The sequence below is a fragment of the Meriones unguiculatus genome, chromosome 4 (genome assembly GCF_030254825.1).
Source record: "Meriones unguiculatus strain TT.TT164.6M chromosome 4, Bangor_MerUng_6.1, whole genome shotgun sequence".
NCBI lineage: Eukaryota > Metazoa > Chordata > Mammalia > Rodentia > Muridae > Meriones > Meriones unguiculatus.
In genome coordinates this window covers 7,830,103-7,846,049 of record NC_083352.1, presented here as the reverse complement: position 1 = coordinate 7,846,049, position 15,947 = coordinate 7,830,103, and the positions used below count along the sequence as shown (strand labels likewise).

General features: G+C 50.3%; 1 protein-coding gene and 1 long non-coding RNA gene across 10 annotated transcripts in view; one reads left to right on the top strand and one right to left on the bottom strand.

Annotated features, from left to right (window-relative positions):
• Positions 1-14,908, top strand: part of LOC132653583 (uncharacterized) — a 32,929-nt gene extending 18,021 nt beyond the window's left edge. For 3 of the 4 annotated variants that reach the window (XR_009591298.1, XR_009591297.1, XR_009591296.1), the window contains 3 exons: positions 1,243-1,727; positions 2,123-2,191; positions 11,905-14,906. This is a non-coding gene — a long non-coding RNA (uncharacterized LOC132653583). Of the gene's footprint in view, positions 1-1,242; positions 1,728-2,122; positions 2,192-11,904 lie in introns of all 4 variants that reach the window. The other variant, XR_009591295.1, reaches the window with a different exon arrangement.
• Mcf2l (MCF.2 cell line derived transforming sequence like) overlaps positions 1-15,947 on the bottom strand; it is a 142,131-nt gene that overhangs the window by 116,756 nt on the left and 9,428 nt on the right. The window lies entirely within an intron of this gene.

Genomic DNA, 15,947 nt, shown 5'->3' with positions numbered 1-15,947 from the left:
GAGGGGGTGCGACTCAACGAGGTTCCCAGTTAGTGTTGGCACCTTGACCTCAGACTTCCTGGCCTCTAGAACTGTGGGGACATAGACTTCCGCTCTTTATAAAGTGTCCTGCTTGTGGCATTTTATCACGGCTGCACAAATAGACTGGGCTTCTGGGATGTAAGGTCCTGGCATGCCTTCTGTTCCCCATGCTGAATTCTGGGGCATCGCATTAAATGACAGAGGGACAAGCAGGCCTCCCCACCATCTGGGAAGCCACACTTCTGCCTCCTCTGTAGCTTTTCTTAGAGAACTGCCAATATAGCCGGCTTCCAGGTCTTTGGAGAGCTCATTCAAAAGAATTCCCAAGATAACAAAGTTCATTGTGCTGCCGGTTCCTCTGTTTCAGAGGAAACCGTGACCTCCAGGTAACCTCAGGTCCGTTTTCCTCTCAGAGGAGTCTTGAAGGCCTGGAGAGCAGGCACGGATCTCTCTCTGCCTGCCTCTGGGGCCTCAGCATGAAACAGGACCTGGTGTGCCAGGGTCTGTTGCCAGGACATGTTTATTCCTGAGATAAAGCACGTATATCAGAACAGGGCTTGAGACAAGCTAACGCAGAGTGCTGACGACCTAGGCTGCGCTGTAATTACACCCCTGTGGGTCTAGCACGGATCACTCCAGAACGGAGTCCTGTCATTATATCCTGAAGTGAAGAAACGGAATCTTAGACACACATAGTGGACGGTCTTGGGACACATGCAGGAGGGTCTTGGATTTAGTCAGAGTAAGGTGTCACCCACACAGATTCCAGCCATTCACATCAAAGTGTGGGGAGGGAAAGGGACAATGAGTACAGCCATCAAAAGCTCTGAGACTTCCACAAACACAGATGGACAAAGATAAGGGTCCGGAGCAGAACGCCAGCCCCTTCTCTCCGGAGGAAGGATGGCACACATGGTCACTGTGATGGGAAAGCCCAGTCTTAAAGGATCAGCACAACTCTGAGGCCATCAAAGGCCTCTTTGGGGCCTTCACCTTTCCTTCCCAGGGAAGAGACTAGAAATGCAGGTAGGACCAACCTGGGCACTGAGCAGTGAGCACCTCTGACTGCAGCCTGCCCCTCCGTGCCCTGTGCACCTGGCAGGTGGGCCCTTCCAGCCCTGGCTCTACGGCTGACTGCACAGGTACCATCAGCTCTGGGGGTGGCATGCAAGCATACACAGACTCAATGTGAAAATTCGCCTCATTTTCACTTTTCTCCAGAGTCCTTGTCTGAGAAGCCTGAGCTTGGTGCCCGCACATGGATAACAGCACCTTCAGAGATCTCCCCTGAGAACGGGCTTTCCAGCCTGAGGCTGAAGCCGTGGCTACTCTGCCCCCTAGTGAGCACTTTGGGATAAAGCAGCTTATAGCAGAGGGCACCAGGTGAGCAGAAGCCAGACTGCCACTCAAGCTCCACCGCCCGCCCCCAGGTGAGCAGAGGGCACCCACAGAGCTTTAAGGAGCACAGGTGACATCATGCTGTGCTGAGCTGGAAGCCAAGGACTCACAGCTTCATCCACGCTGTCATGGTGTCACAGTGACTGAGGTACACACCTGGGCATCCGCGACATTCACACCTGGATGGCTGTGATCACGAGACGAAGGCTTCTGCCCCTTCCCCAGGAGCATGTCCAGCACTGAGAGTGATGGGGAACTGCTCCATGTCTTGCTTCTTTGGAACACAGGGCGGCCTAACATCTGCTCAGGTGTGTAATTTAGTGTATACCCTGAATACAGTGTCCTGTTTCTTTTCCAGTTGCCGAACAAAAGCAGCTTCAAGGGAAAGGAGGTTTATTTGGCTTAATTCCGGGTTACATAGCCCATCATTGAGGGGAAAGTCAAGGCAGGTACCTGATGCAGTTAGATGCACCCACAACAAAGAGCAGAGAGAAATAAACACACAGTGTTCCAGCCACTTGCTTTCCCTGTCCATACACACAATTCAGGACCCAGACCCAGGGAATGTCTCCCACTGTTGGATTTGCTCTATTTCATCATTTAGAGTGATCAAGGCAACTTCCCATAGACATTCTCGCCTTGAGACTCTTCCCAAGCAATTCTAGATTGTTGGCAAATTCTCTGACAGTGGGTTTCATTTCAGAAGGCAAGGAACACTGCCACCTACTGGCTGCGAGGAGCACTGCATCTGGTCGGGGACCGGACTTTGCAGGTAAGAGTTTCTCTATTACCCTGTGTTCTGGTCACTAGGCTTCTTTCCAGGCTGGGGCTGTGGCTACTATCACCTCATAAGCGTTTCAGTGGCCAGGACTGTGACATACCTCTGCATGGGTGGTGACTCAGAGAGCTCTCAGGAAGGAAGCCCTGTCATGGAGGATGAAGCTGCCTGCCTGGAGAGGTCTGACAGTAGGAAGTTTAATCCTGAGCACAGCTTTCTACAGCAGATGTTTTGTCTTGTGCCACTGTGCTAGGCTTGCAGTGCTAGCCTGAAGCCGGCGGGGCATCTCAGTGACACCCCCAGATCCCAGGCTCACCCCAGCCCTTTCCCCAGGCTCCACAGCAGTTCAGCTGGTCCTCATGACCACAGGGTCACTGCTGACCCTCCCGCCACTGTGCCTGTCTCTAGGGAGGGCGGCCCCAAAGCCTCTTCTTGCACAGTTGCCTTCCTTGTCTGGAGAATTCTGCCCACAGAGCTGCCTGCAGCCAGCTGCCTGGTAGGTGAGCAGCCACTGGCTGCAGGCAGCTCTGTGGCAGCTGTGCGATCCTGAGTAACGGGGGGGACTGAACGTGCCGGAGTGGGCGGAAGGGCTGTCTGTGGTACACGCAGCTCCCTTCTCCTGATGCACAGATGAGGGCATTTCTCGGCACTCTGCCTCAGAGGCCTCCTTGGGGCTGGCCAGCAGCTTCCCCTACCTGGACAGACACTGGGTTGGACCTGCTCTCTGGATCACAAGATGGGAAAGTGGAGCTCAGACAGGCAGAAGGATCAACTGCGGCCAAATGATTGTGAGAGGAGGCCCTAGGGAGGAGCCAGCTCTGTCCGGAGCATAGGCTGTGGGATTCCTAATGAGGCTGATCAGACCCCAGCTCACCTCACATCACAGTCAGAAGCCTTTCCTGGGGTTGGGGGGCAGCCGAGAGGGCTGGGACCAGATCCCACATTCCTAAGCCACCCCGCAGCTACGGCTGCAAAGGTCGTCATCTGCCTGTTATTTACTCTGTTTTTGAGAAGGGATCTCACTATGTAGCCCTGACTGGCCTCAGACTCATGGCAGTCCTCCTGCATCAGCCTCTTGAAAGCTGGTGCGACGAGAGCAAAACAGTTACCCTGTGTGCACCACACCGGAAGGCTGTGGGTGGATGCCATTTCCACACCCCGTACATCCCAGAGTCTCCTAGACACCCCGTTGGACCACTGTCCATGAGGTGGGTGGGCGGAGGTTTACAACCCGCCCAAAACAAGAGGGTCCACCTCTCAGGGTAACGCTGCCTGAGCTTTTGGGTTGCACAACAGTCACGTAACAGACAGAGCACGTCCACGGGAGGGCAAGCGCTGCCACGCCCACAAACCCACTGCTGACATCAGCCCCGGACAGCACCGGCGCAGGGGGTACACGATGCCATCCTGTGGCCACTTTGACATTTACAACAACACGCACGGAACTAGACTAAGTGTCACTGCAGACGCTTCTCCGGATGTGTGTGAATTCTTAAGAGAAGGCTTCGGTTAAGTGATCGGCACATAAGGTTTCAAGTTGGAAGTCAAAGTCGTCTGTCTATTCTGATGCAGTCCTGAGATCCAGGGAGAGCTGACCTACATAGCCAACTGACAGCAAATGGAGCAAGGCAGCCAGGGCTCCCTTTGCCTGAGCTGGCCGTGGGCAGTGCCACCCGGAAGGCCATCTGGTTCACCTGGTGCAATTCCAGCAGGATCCCACATTCAGCTTAGCTCAAACACAGAGCTTTTGCACACAATCAGAATTGGGGACGGCGTTGCAAAAGACACCTCCTGTCCCCAACAGACACATGGGTAAGAAAGAACGGTTAGGGTGCTTTTCTTGGTGTCAAGATAAATGGTTTCGAGTTACTTGTCATATAAAACACATCAAGACTTAGACAAAGTGTCCAGCTTTCCTAAACAACTAATAGTTTTATTATGGAAAACATTAAGAATCGTCGTCCTTGCTGGAGGAAGCCAGGCCCTCAGAACTGTGGAGCCATGGTTGATGCAGCGAAACAGGCAAAAGCAGAACCAAAAGGCAAGAGCCTTCCCATGCTGCCCCGCCTGCCCCTATGACGGCCTACACATCTGCCACAGTGTGGGTATGAATGGGGTAACGTCCATTGAACCCAAAGACTTACAAGGTGGATCTTCAGGGGTGTGTGACAGGTCCCCCCAGCTCCTGAGAGAGTAGCTTTCCTCCTCTGCATACTGCCCCCTCCAGCCCCCTGTTTCAGTGACCCACCCTGAGGAAGTAGGGGCCAGGCCCTGCTAGATGAGCATGGAGCTTGCCTCACCTTCCCAGCAGGACTGGTTTTTTTCTGTCATTGACGTCAGTGTGTACTCGTGGGTATTTTGTATTTTGCATCAAGATTCACCCAACCTATTCCGGTGCTCATTGTTCCGGTATTGGCTAACCCGGCTCTTGCTAGGCGCCTGCACCCCTCTGAGCTGCCCCGTCATTGTGGGTTTGGGATATTTTTTATACTTCCTGATTCTCTGGCACCACGAGCTTCTGGGTCATTGTCTGTGTTTCCTGCCCTCATCCTAGATCCAGCCAGTTCTCTGGGGAGCCTGGATCTTTCACTGGAGGGAGTGTTAGACAAGAGGGGTTAGCAGGCAGGCCCCTCGGTGCTGGGCTAACATTTCCAGGCCCAGCCAGCCATCAGGAGGAGACAATGATGTACACTAGGGCTCTCCCAGGTTTCTGAAGGTGACATCAGCTCTGTACTGAGCTGAAGTGAGTTGCCACAATGACTCCAGACCTTGCCAGTATCAGCCTTTGACCTTGCTTTCCTGTGGCCTCCTATGTTGGTGAGAAAGGGGGGCCTCCCCCATCACTTGTCACTTAGAAGAGCATGTTAGTGGGTATGTGCAGAGTCAGCAGGTAAACCTGTGCTCTCACGGGACGGAACTCACCTAGCCCGAGCATCATAAAGGGCTCCGTCTGTCCCTTTCGCTGTCCTCCGCTTGGTTCCGTTTCCAATGTTGGTCCTGAAAATCCTGTCCTTTGGGGAGGGCCTTGGTACATTTGCAGTGCGGCAGATTCTCTTGTCATAGGCCTCATTCCTTCCAGGACTCCTTGGATCTCTCCTGATGCTTTAGTTACTGTTCATAACATGACATTCTATGACCATTGTCCATCCATCATTACAGTAGCATTTGTTTCACTGCCTTAAAAATCCTATAATCTGGACATTGTGCTAAACCTTGGAGGTAGAGCTGAACTTGTGAGGCCAGCCTCAGACCTCTCTCAAAACATACCCAAACCAAATCCTCTGCACTTGTCACCACCTTTCCCAGGCAGTGCTGACACTCCCTCTGTCTCCATGGTCTTCTTTGCCACACTGTAACACAGCAGATCCCCCAGCAGAGCCTTCATCTGGCTTCTTTCGCTCAGCAGAGTGTGTTTAGGGTTGGTTCCCATGTCCTTTCTCTCCCTGGATGACATTCCGTTCATTGTCTGAATGGCTAGCTTGTGTGTTCACTGACTACTTCATGTGGGCGCACACTGAGAACTTCCACATTTCCAGGGCTTGGGAAGAACACCCACATGCAGGTTGTGGCTCTGAGTTCTCAGCTCCTCTGGGTAGGTGCCAAGGACTTCTGGGCAGTACGGGCATAGTGTAGTTTTGAATGAAACCACCCACCGTCTTCCACGCACACAGACTGGGGCTCCATGTTCTCTAAGCTGGCTTCTTAGCAGGACTTTGATGTCCAAGTCTGTCACAGCCAGCTGCTCAGTTTCCAGGGTGAGTGGGGGTGGGGGTGCTTCTCTGACATGATCCTGGGCATCTTTTCTAGCACCGGGTTTTACTCAGTCTTGTGCCATCAAGGGTCAAGGCTACCGGAAGAATGAATGTTGCCCAGGGAAGGAAGTGCCTGCACGAACTGAGGAAAGCCAAGCAGCTGCCACAGAGCAGTGGTGTCCAGGTGCCAGGTGGGCCTCCAGGCCACGGCACGGGGAGTGCTATCTCCACTGGCACAGAAGAGGGAGGGGCGTCAGCAGGTGTCCAGCAAAGGCATTGGGTGAGTGTGGCTGGCTGAGGTGCACGCTCTGTCTGCTGCTTCTGTTGTTTGCTGTGCAGTGTGAGACCACTGTACTCATCACAGCTTTCACAAGCAAGCAGGAGCAATCACGTGGAAGTGAGCTGCACATCCTGTCCTCTTTCTTCCAGAGTGGTTTCCAAATGGTTTAAGAGAAAGTGGAGAGATCTGTCACACCCCTGAGGCCTACTTTCTGGTGTCTGAGCAGCAGTGACACCAGAGCTCAGTGCATCAGTGTCCTGCCGCTGTGCAGAGTCAGCCTCCTGACACCATGATGAAGAAGCTGCACTGTGATGGTGCAGAAAGTTAAGGAACAGGCACCCTGTGAGGACACCGTGAACCCAGAAAGGAGCACCGTAGCTTGGGAAGCTGGAGAACTGAAACGGCATGGACCAGGGTCTCTGCTTTCATTCAGATCTGGAAAGAGCCAGCCTCAGGGCAGAGGTTTCTGTCCTTGCTCAATGCTGGAGACCCTGAGCAGCACAGTGGGGAGGGTGCCACCCTTGCTCTATTCTGTGGGAGACCTCGAGCAGTACAGGATAGAGGGTTCTGCCCTTATTCTCCTGCAGGAAACCCAGAGTAGCACAGTCTGGCCAAGTCTTCTGGCACATGCTGAGGCAGCTCAGGCAAGGCTCCATTCCCAGGGGTTAATACTGGTACAGACAAGTGCATGCCTACTGGCTCCAGGGACACATAGGCCATCCTCAGCTGAAAGAGCCACCAGCTTAGAGGGTATCACCCTTATCCATGTCTATAGTGGGGAAAGCTGCTTGGAGGAAGATTTACTGAACAGGCACACGTGTGTATTTCCACTGCCGGCTAGTGTTTGGAAGTGTCTGAGACTCTAGGCTTTTAAAATAATAATAATAATAATAATAATAATAATTTGATTAATTCTTTGAGAACTTCATACAATATTTTTTAGTCATATTCACCTCCCACTCCTAACTCTTCCCAGATTCACCCCCACCTACTCATCCCTTTACCAACTTTGTATCCTTTTTTCTTTTTCCTGATATTCCATTGACTCCGATCTGTGCTGGCCGTACACTCCTGCATGCCACTCAGCAGTAGAATGTGGAGAACCTACCAAGGTTCTTTAAAGAAAATTGACTTTCTTGGGGCTAGAGAGATGGCTCAGCTGTTGAGGGCTACTCTTTCAGGGATCTGAGTTTGATTTCTGGCACCCATACGGCATCCCACAACCACCTATAACTCAACGTTCCAGGAGATCTGATGCTCTCTTTTGTCCTCCATGGCCACTACACACATAAACAGTGCTCATACATGAGTGCAAATAAAACATCCATACACATAAACTGAAATGTAAAGAAAGGGGAACTACCTGACCCTCCCCTAGAAGCCACCAATGGTCCACGGCTCCTCAACTCCCCACTCCCCGCTGGAAGGTTGACTGGCTTGGTCTGTGCAGGCAGCCACAGATGCTGTGAGCTGATGCATGCAGTAGCCTGTTGTGTCCAGAAGATACTGGGCTGCTCTGATCCTCCCACGCTCTGGCTGTTACAGTCTTTCCATCCCTCATGATGGTCGCTGAGGGAGGTCCTTGGGGAAGGTGTGTGATATAGATGTCTGCTCTGAGGTCGAGCACTCCAATGACATTTATTTTCTGCACTTTGACCAGTTGTGAGTTTCTGCGTTAACCATCATCCACCGGGAGGTCCGGAAGCTCCAGTGAGATGGGAATTTACAGCACAGTTTGATGCTGTGTCCGTTTGGCAGACGTGGCTGAGTGGATCTAGATGTGGCTCTTGGCGTGGAGCAGGCGACCTGGAGTTTTATAGTAGATGCTCAAACAGTTGGAAGAACTGAAATGCTCACAGATCCCCTGGAGCATTCTAGCAGACAAGCAGCATGGCATTATCATCTACAAAGTTCATTCGTGGTGACTTGTACACTCAAGTCAAGTCTGTGTACGGTGTCATGTTAGGCTGCATTCACAGCTGCCCATGGCCATGCAGCTTCTCTGCCAGGCTCAGTGCCCAAGAAAGGGACTTGACCAGCACCTGGCTTCTCACTCCCAACTCAGAGAAGGCCACTTTGCACAAGTATGAGCTGCCCTCAATCAGGTCTGATGGCAAGAAGATTTGGGGACCCCTTTGCTGACCGTGAACATAGAGTCCCCATGGAGAAGGCAAGGCTGCCCCCCCAGACTTTGCTTACATCAGAAGACCACCCCTCCCCCAAGTGCAAGGCAAGAACTCACAGGGATGCTCGCCCAGACAGAGGCCACCACAAATGCTGGCACACACTGTGTTCCTCAGAAGCGTGGAGCCACTCAGTGTCTGCTTATTACAGTAAAGAAAGAAAAATAACCACAAAATATGCATGACTCAGTGTTCAGGCTAGAGCAGAGGGAAATCTCCTAGAGAATCAGGCCTTCAAAACCTGGGGGAATTTAATATTGCACCTCAAATACATTTCATGGTCTACTTGATTGATAAATAAAAAATTGCATCTCAGAGCTCCAGATGGTGCCGATAAAATGAATGAATACTGTTGCCAAGAGCTTGATGAAAAAGAGCCTCCGTAGGCACCAAAACGACTTCAGCTAAACAGGCAGAAACATGGCTGATAACAGCCCAGGTTGCGTGGCTTGTACGCGTTCCAGCACAAGCATTTCTAAGTATTTTTTAAAAGGAAATACTGACTTCTAACATTTTTACAAGAAAATCGTATTTAAATATCCTAGAAATGGTAAAAGCCTTACCCAACTACCTCTCTGTGGATGTGTAACTGAGAAAATGCATGAAGGCTAACAGTTATGTTGTATGAATTTCCATATCTTACATGAATTTAGTTAATCCAGTTGTCTCTGGGCAAATGGGAAGAATGGAAGGATGTAATATGAGGTCCAGACAGCAAGGCCAGGGTGGATGTGTAGGTGCCTTTCATGGCTTGCTCCTGTAAACTCAGCCTCTCCTGTAGAATGGGGCAGGGGGAGGGGAGAAAGGACACGGGCGGGGGGGGACGCAAGTGGGAGTTCATACAGAGAAGGACACAAGTGGGGAGGGGGCAGGTAGAGGGGCTTGCCAGATAGGGAGAGTGGGGGGTTGTGGCCGGCATTTGCTCCTTTGTGGGTTCTCCTTTCTTCTACTCTTCTCCACCCCGTTTCTTCTTCCCTTTTAACCAACCCTCTTAACACTAGACATGAGAGAAAAAAGGATAGAGAGCAAAGGAAGGCGATCCCTGAACAAAGTCGGGGTTAGAGGGGGAGGGACATCATCATTAGACTACTTCCTGCTGATTAGGGTGTCAAGTTTGATCTTCACCATCAAAATAGCTAATTTCTTCCTCTTCTTGTTTCGCCTTTGCCTACAACTATTTAACAAACCTCAACCAACAGCAAGCAATAACCAACCAACAACCCCCCCCATCTCTTGGAGCCCTAGCATTTACATACCTGTTGGTGTTGATCTGGAGCGACTATGTAGTCAAATGTTAATTGCTTGCCCCCAAGATCCTTACTGTCCTACAAGCAAATTCTCATGGATCCAAAATGACGTTGTGTGATCATTGCCTCCCAAATTCTCCCTGATTGGCTAATAAAGTTGCCTACAGCCTGGGCTGGGCAGAGAAACGTAGGCTGAACTAAAGTTCCTGGGCTTTGGGGTTGCAAAAGAACCATGAGGAGAGGGAGGAAGGAGGAAGAAAGGAGCAGGTTGTCCTGGGTTAGTGTAACCAGAGTACATGGCCAGGAGCAGCTTGCTCTGAAGACTGGCCTGAAGGAGGAAACAGCCCAAGTGGAACATGAGCGAGTACTTATAGGGATCTTGGATGAAGCAGACAAGAGAGCTTAGCGGGGTGATACCTGCCCAGTCCTAGTGTTTTAAAGCTTACTATAAATCTAACAAGTTTTTGTGTCCTTTATTTATAAAACAGCAGGTTAAGGAATAACTGCCACTGTATTAGTAACCAGCATTATTAATATTGAAAGAACAATCAATTCCTTTACAAATGCCTTAATAATTATATGAATAAATCTTAAATATTATTAATTTCACAAGTTGTGGTAGTTGGCAATACCAACTACCCTCTGAAAAGTCTCCAGAATTCCACAAATTCCTTAAAATTTCCTAAAGTCACACAATTGCAGAGACTATTGCAGCTGGCAAAATCACACCTCTGCTAGAAAACGAGGTAAATCATAGTCAGCTACTGCAAAGCTGCCCCATAGCCTCACACCTGGGATTAAAACGAAAACATATTCTTATACTATTTCCATGTTTTTTAAAAAAAGAAACCAAAATTCCAAAATTGTCACTACAAGGGGTAGATGGGATGAGGACCCAGAGGCAGAACCCACAGTTGGTACAAGGGGCCCTCTGAGAACGTGTAAATCAGAGGGCCCTGGGCTACCTCCCTTGTGGGTGATACCCCATCACTGAAGTCTAAGCTCGCCTCAGTCATTTCTGCTACAAGATCCTGGGGCACCCCTGTTGTTGACTGTAAACACACCCAAAACGCATGGCTGCTCCTCAGATCTGTTTGTACCAGGATTCTCCCAAGAGGCAGTGAAAAAACACCAGGCTCTGAGTGATAGGTCCAGCCCTGCCTTGTCTCCTGGCTCAGCAGGAGCCAGACCAGGACCTTCAGGCTGGCCCTTCTCACAGTGCGGTCCTTGTGGTATATACCTGAAGGGTTCCCCAAAAGGTTTATGTAGCTGGATCATTGGGGTGCTCACTTCATCAATGGATTGACCCATGGATGGACTGAAAATTCCATGGCATTATTGAGAAGTGGTAGAAAATAGAAGGTAGAGCCTTGTCCCCAGCACCTTTTTTTTTTTTTCCCACTGTATCCTCTACACTCGCTTGGTCTGTCCACCACAGGTGGCCATGAAAGTCTGACACCGTGAACTGCTCTGGCGAGGCTTCCTGTGTGTGCAGACCGTCCTTCAAGAGCGCCACTGGCAGGATTTCAAACAAAGTCTCCCGTGGATTCTTTCCCCCATGAGAATCAACTTATAATGAAACACCTCTCAACTGCCAGCAGCCCCACCAGGCCCAGCCTATGTGAGAAGATCTCTCAGAAGCAGGCATCAAAGACAAATTCTGTTGCCCCTGTGCCTGCGATTTTCAGTCTTTTCCCTACTTCAGGGAACATGGGACACATGAGACAGCTTCCTCAGACAGAACACAGTGGTTACTCATGGGGAGAATCTCCCAACATGTGCCTGTGCCATGAACTGGCCTAGCCACAGTGTGTTCTTACCGCTGGCAGTTTTATGCATAGCAAAAGATTTAATAGGCAGCTACAATCTTAACAGATAAATAATTCAACCAAGCCCTTTCCCCTATAATTTTGCTTCCCCCCCCCCCCAAGTTTTTATAACTACAAATAACAGCTATGATAAACATCTTGGTTCATAAATCCTTGTGATGCTTTTTGGGTTGTTTACCTAATTCAATTTCTAAAAGTGGTCTTGGAATTTTTATTCATGATGACTTATTTTTTTCTCCCATAGACAGAGAGGCCCCATTTCGACCAGCAGTGGATTTAAATCAGGTCCACAAGTGGGCACAGAGCCAAGAGGGCTCTGTGATTACATTTATGCTTCTTCTTTTCCTCTTTGTTTTTATGTGTATCTTGCGTGTGTGGGCACTTTGCTTACATGTGTGTCTGTGTACCCCCTGCAGGCTCTGTCCTCAGAGACCACAGATGGTATTAGAATTCCCTGGGACTGGAGTTACAGATGGTCGTGAGCCGCTGGATGGGGACTAGGAATTGAACCCGGCTCCTCTGAAAGAGCAGCCAGTTGATGCTGTTAACCTCTGACCCTTATCTCCACCCCTACACTCGTGATTCCTAAGTGCTGCCCAGGCTGAGTTCACATCCTGATGTGATGTGTCCTCCCTCTGTCCCCACAGTCAGCTCTTTGAGGTGACTACCCACTGGGCTGCCCGGAAGAGTGACTTACTCTAAAGCCTGTCCTTGTTGCATTTTTAAAAATGTAGTCAGTCTTCATGGCTTCTGACAATAGCTTCTGACATAGTTTCAACGTTCTGCTCCTCCTGGATCCTTCGTTAGAACACATGGCACCCTCTAAGTGACCCCAATAACCCTGACTGCTTCTTGAACTGGTGAACAAACCCACTGGCTGCCCACATGGTGCCACCAGGGAATTTCCTATTTCCCTGAGGTGGACATGACCGGAAGATGAAAACACCTGAACAGAGCACCAGGGTGACCACGGCTGCCTCAAAGCTGGCTTCAGCCGAGGGTGACACTTTCACCAGTGTTAGCCCACAGCAGACATGATGCAGGGCAGCCAGTTCCCACGGACACAGAGTGTGCTGGGGACACAGGAGCTCCTGCAGGGTGAACAAGAAATTCTGCAAATAAGCCCCTTGAAGGAGTCAGGCTCTGCAGAGACTGATGAGCCCACTGGAATCTCAGTACCGGGGAGAGATTGGAAGTTTGTAGTCCAGAGGGTAATTACTTTATCCTGGGCTAGCTTCTGGGACCGCCCTGCCCTGCCCTACTCACTCTGTGTCTGAGCCACCCCCTTGTGAGAACAAGTAAAACCTATCAGAAGCTAGTCCTTAGGAGGACACTGCCTTCCCCCAATCCAAGAGCTGAGGAAGCCATCAGTTAGCACCGTGGGCCTATGAAATGGCTCTCCTCGTTTCACTGTACTTGTCTCTCTGGGTGTATTTTAAATACCACCAGTGTATTTCAAAATTGCTCTGGTGTATGACTTCCTTTGTTCTGTAAGACTATGAAAACTTTATGAAACTGTTTCCACATGGAGTATAGAATTTGGGGTAACCTAAATCTGTGTTCCAGGGCCATGGTCACTCGTAAGGCTCCAGATTAAACCATCTCTTACCCTGCTTAAAACGAGAGCTGTGGTTTTTATGCCGACATAAAACCAGAGGCCAGAAATGCACGGGGAGACAGTGACCTTCAGGACCCAGGGACTTCTGCAAGCCACAGTCCAGCCTGTCCTCATCAACAGCTGCCATTGGCAAGGTGGGAAGAGGAAAGGTATCTACACAGGGAGATTGACTCAAGGCAAAGCCAGCAATCCAGACGGCACTCTGGGTAGCTGAAAGTGACGTGAAACAGCATGTGTGATAGTGCTTAGTGGCTGCTGTGTCCTCTTTGGGGCTTCAGGGTCAAGCACACACTTCAGAGGAGAGTTTTCTAAACGTCACCACAATCACAGAGAGCATCCCAAGTTTAAGATTCTCATGGAAGATTCGACAGAAACAGCTCATAGTTGACACAAACCTCACAAAGTTCCTGATGGAATGCAAGCAAAATCTGTGGGCCATGGCTGTACTAGATTTGGGAGGACCGAGCAGGGTTCTGGAGTTGGTTCAGGCACCCGCTGTCCACCTGGAGGACCGCCCCTGCAGGGAGTGTCTCACAATCACGTTCAGATCACATACACACTGTTCATTTTAATCAAACAGTGGTAAACACTGGCCCGTTCTCCTTAGTTTATCCAGCATCCCGAAGGGGACATGCAGGGGCGGGGCAGGACCTGTGGGACTCCCCAGGGTGAGCCCAGCAAGCCCTGGAGTGGTACCCCTGCAGCCTGCTCATGGCCCCAGGATCCCCACCTCACTCTCCACCTGGCAGCAGAGGAGGAAACTGCTAACTATACTTTCGGTTTTGACCAATAACACATCAACCAGTCCCCAAATGACCGTAAGCCTGTTTTCACTAAAAATGCTTTCCAAAAATATCAAGACCTCTTGCCAGCTTCCTGAATAACAGAAACTCACAAGCGATAAGATGTTAAGGGATTGGAAAGGTTAGAATGAGAAGTTAATCACTTGCAACCAAGCTGCCAGCACCATTTGCACAAGCCCTGGACTGTTACCTACTCAGAAAAGGCAAGCGAGTAAAGCATTTAGCAGCTTGCTCACCATTCCTGCTTCTCAGGCTAGGGCTGTTGAAATCTTTTCCCCACACCCGAGTTTCACTTTAAACGCACACAGGAAGAAGCAAAGAGTCTCCCAGGGAATTTAAATACCCTAAGAGCCAGGAAGCTGCAAGCCCACAGCCCTCCAGGTTATATCAGGGATCACCTCCCTGGGCATCGAGATAGGTCAGGGCTCTTCCTGAGGAGATGGGATTCATCTGTGGCCATTGGGTGCCGGATGCCACGTCAGCGCACTTCATTCATTCTCCGGCAAAGTGTCATTAGGACCCCCACCAACACAAGGTAATTAACAAGCTGGTTTCCTTCCACCTGCCGGTTCCTAGGGTTGGATTCCTTCCCAAGCACATCTTCAGCTTGGCGACTGCACTTGAGTGCTAACATCCTTCATGTTCTAAGGCAAGGACCAAGTTTCTTTTTGCTAAGCTCTTTCCATTCTGCTCTGCCTCCAGCCCCCGCCCAGTGATCCTATAAAAAACCCATTAAAGCATTAGGTTTGGCCACGTGCAGTCACAGACAGAGAAGACCATACTTGGGAGGAGCGCTTGGGGATTCAGCCAATCCAAGATAGTATTCATCATTCATTCTCTCTCCTTTATACTGAAGAATCTATTTTACTTTTTTTTTTTTTTTAACCACGCACGCTGCCCTGTACCTAAACAGGAGTGCCCGCCATCATAGGCACTTCATCTCCACCTCTCAAAATCAAGCTTCAGGTGCCAGGGCATTCAAGAAAGCCTCAACTAAGGCTGTCCTCTGGCTTGCAAGAACACAGCTTCCCCTCCCTAGAGGGGAGCAGGCAGCCATGTTCGTACCTGGTGGTGTGATGGTGGGAACGCCAAAAGAAGAAAGACTGAGGGGTCTGGCCAGGGAATGTTCTGCTGGGCATCCAGAGAACAAGGAGTCTGGAGAGTCAGATCAGCTTTAAACTCATCTCAGTGTGTGTGTGCATGCTTTCCTGCCCAAGACCATGTGAGTGTGCCTGTGACCATGCTTATATGTCTGTCATATGTGTCTGCATGTGTGCCCTTGCCTGTGCCCGCGCCCAACATGGGCGTATGTATTTCTGTGTTTGTGTGTTCTTAAAAGGCATGTATGTTGTATGTTGGCTACATGAAGGCACGTGTGTGTGTCTGTGTGTTATCATAAGTTTTAATTGCCAACCTCAGACAGTCTAGAATCCCCTGGGAAGAGGCTCTCGTCACGGGATTTCTGGAGCAGGTGGGGCTGTGGGCATGTCTGTGGGGGATTGCCTGCACTACACTAACTGAAGTGGGGGACCTGCCCACTGTGGGTGGAGCCATTTCCTGTCTGGGTCCTGGGCTGTGTGACTAGCAGGTGTGCATGCATGCAGTCATCCTCTGCGTTCTTGGCTGTGAATGACACCAGCAGCTCCAGGCTCCTGCTGCCTGTCACTTTCCGCTCTGGCTACAACTAGGAACCAGAAGCTAGAATAAACTTTCTCCCTTAAGTTGCTTTTGTCAGACATGATACTAAGGCAGCGTGCGCCCATGCCTGCAGGACCGTGCCCACATGTGCATGTGCTCATATGTACACACCCATGCTTACATTCTATGCTGTGTGTTCATGTGTATGCATGGTTATGTGTACTTTGCTGCATGTTTGTGCCATCTGCACATGCTCATTCTTCTGTGTCTAAGCTATGTGTGTGTTCATATGTGTGCCCATGCCCACATGTGTATGCTCAAATGTACATGTGTTTACGTGTCCATGTGCCCTTCTTATCTGTATTATAGCATAAACCTGTCAAGATCCCCAGAGGGTGTC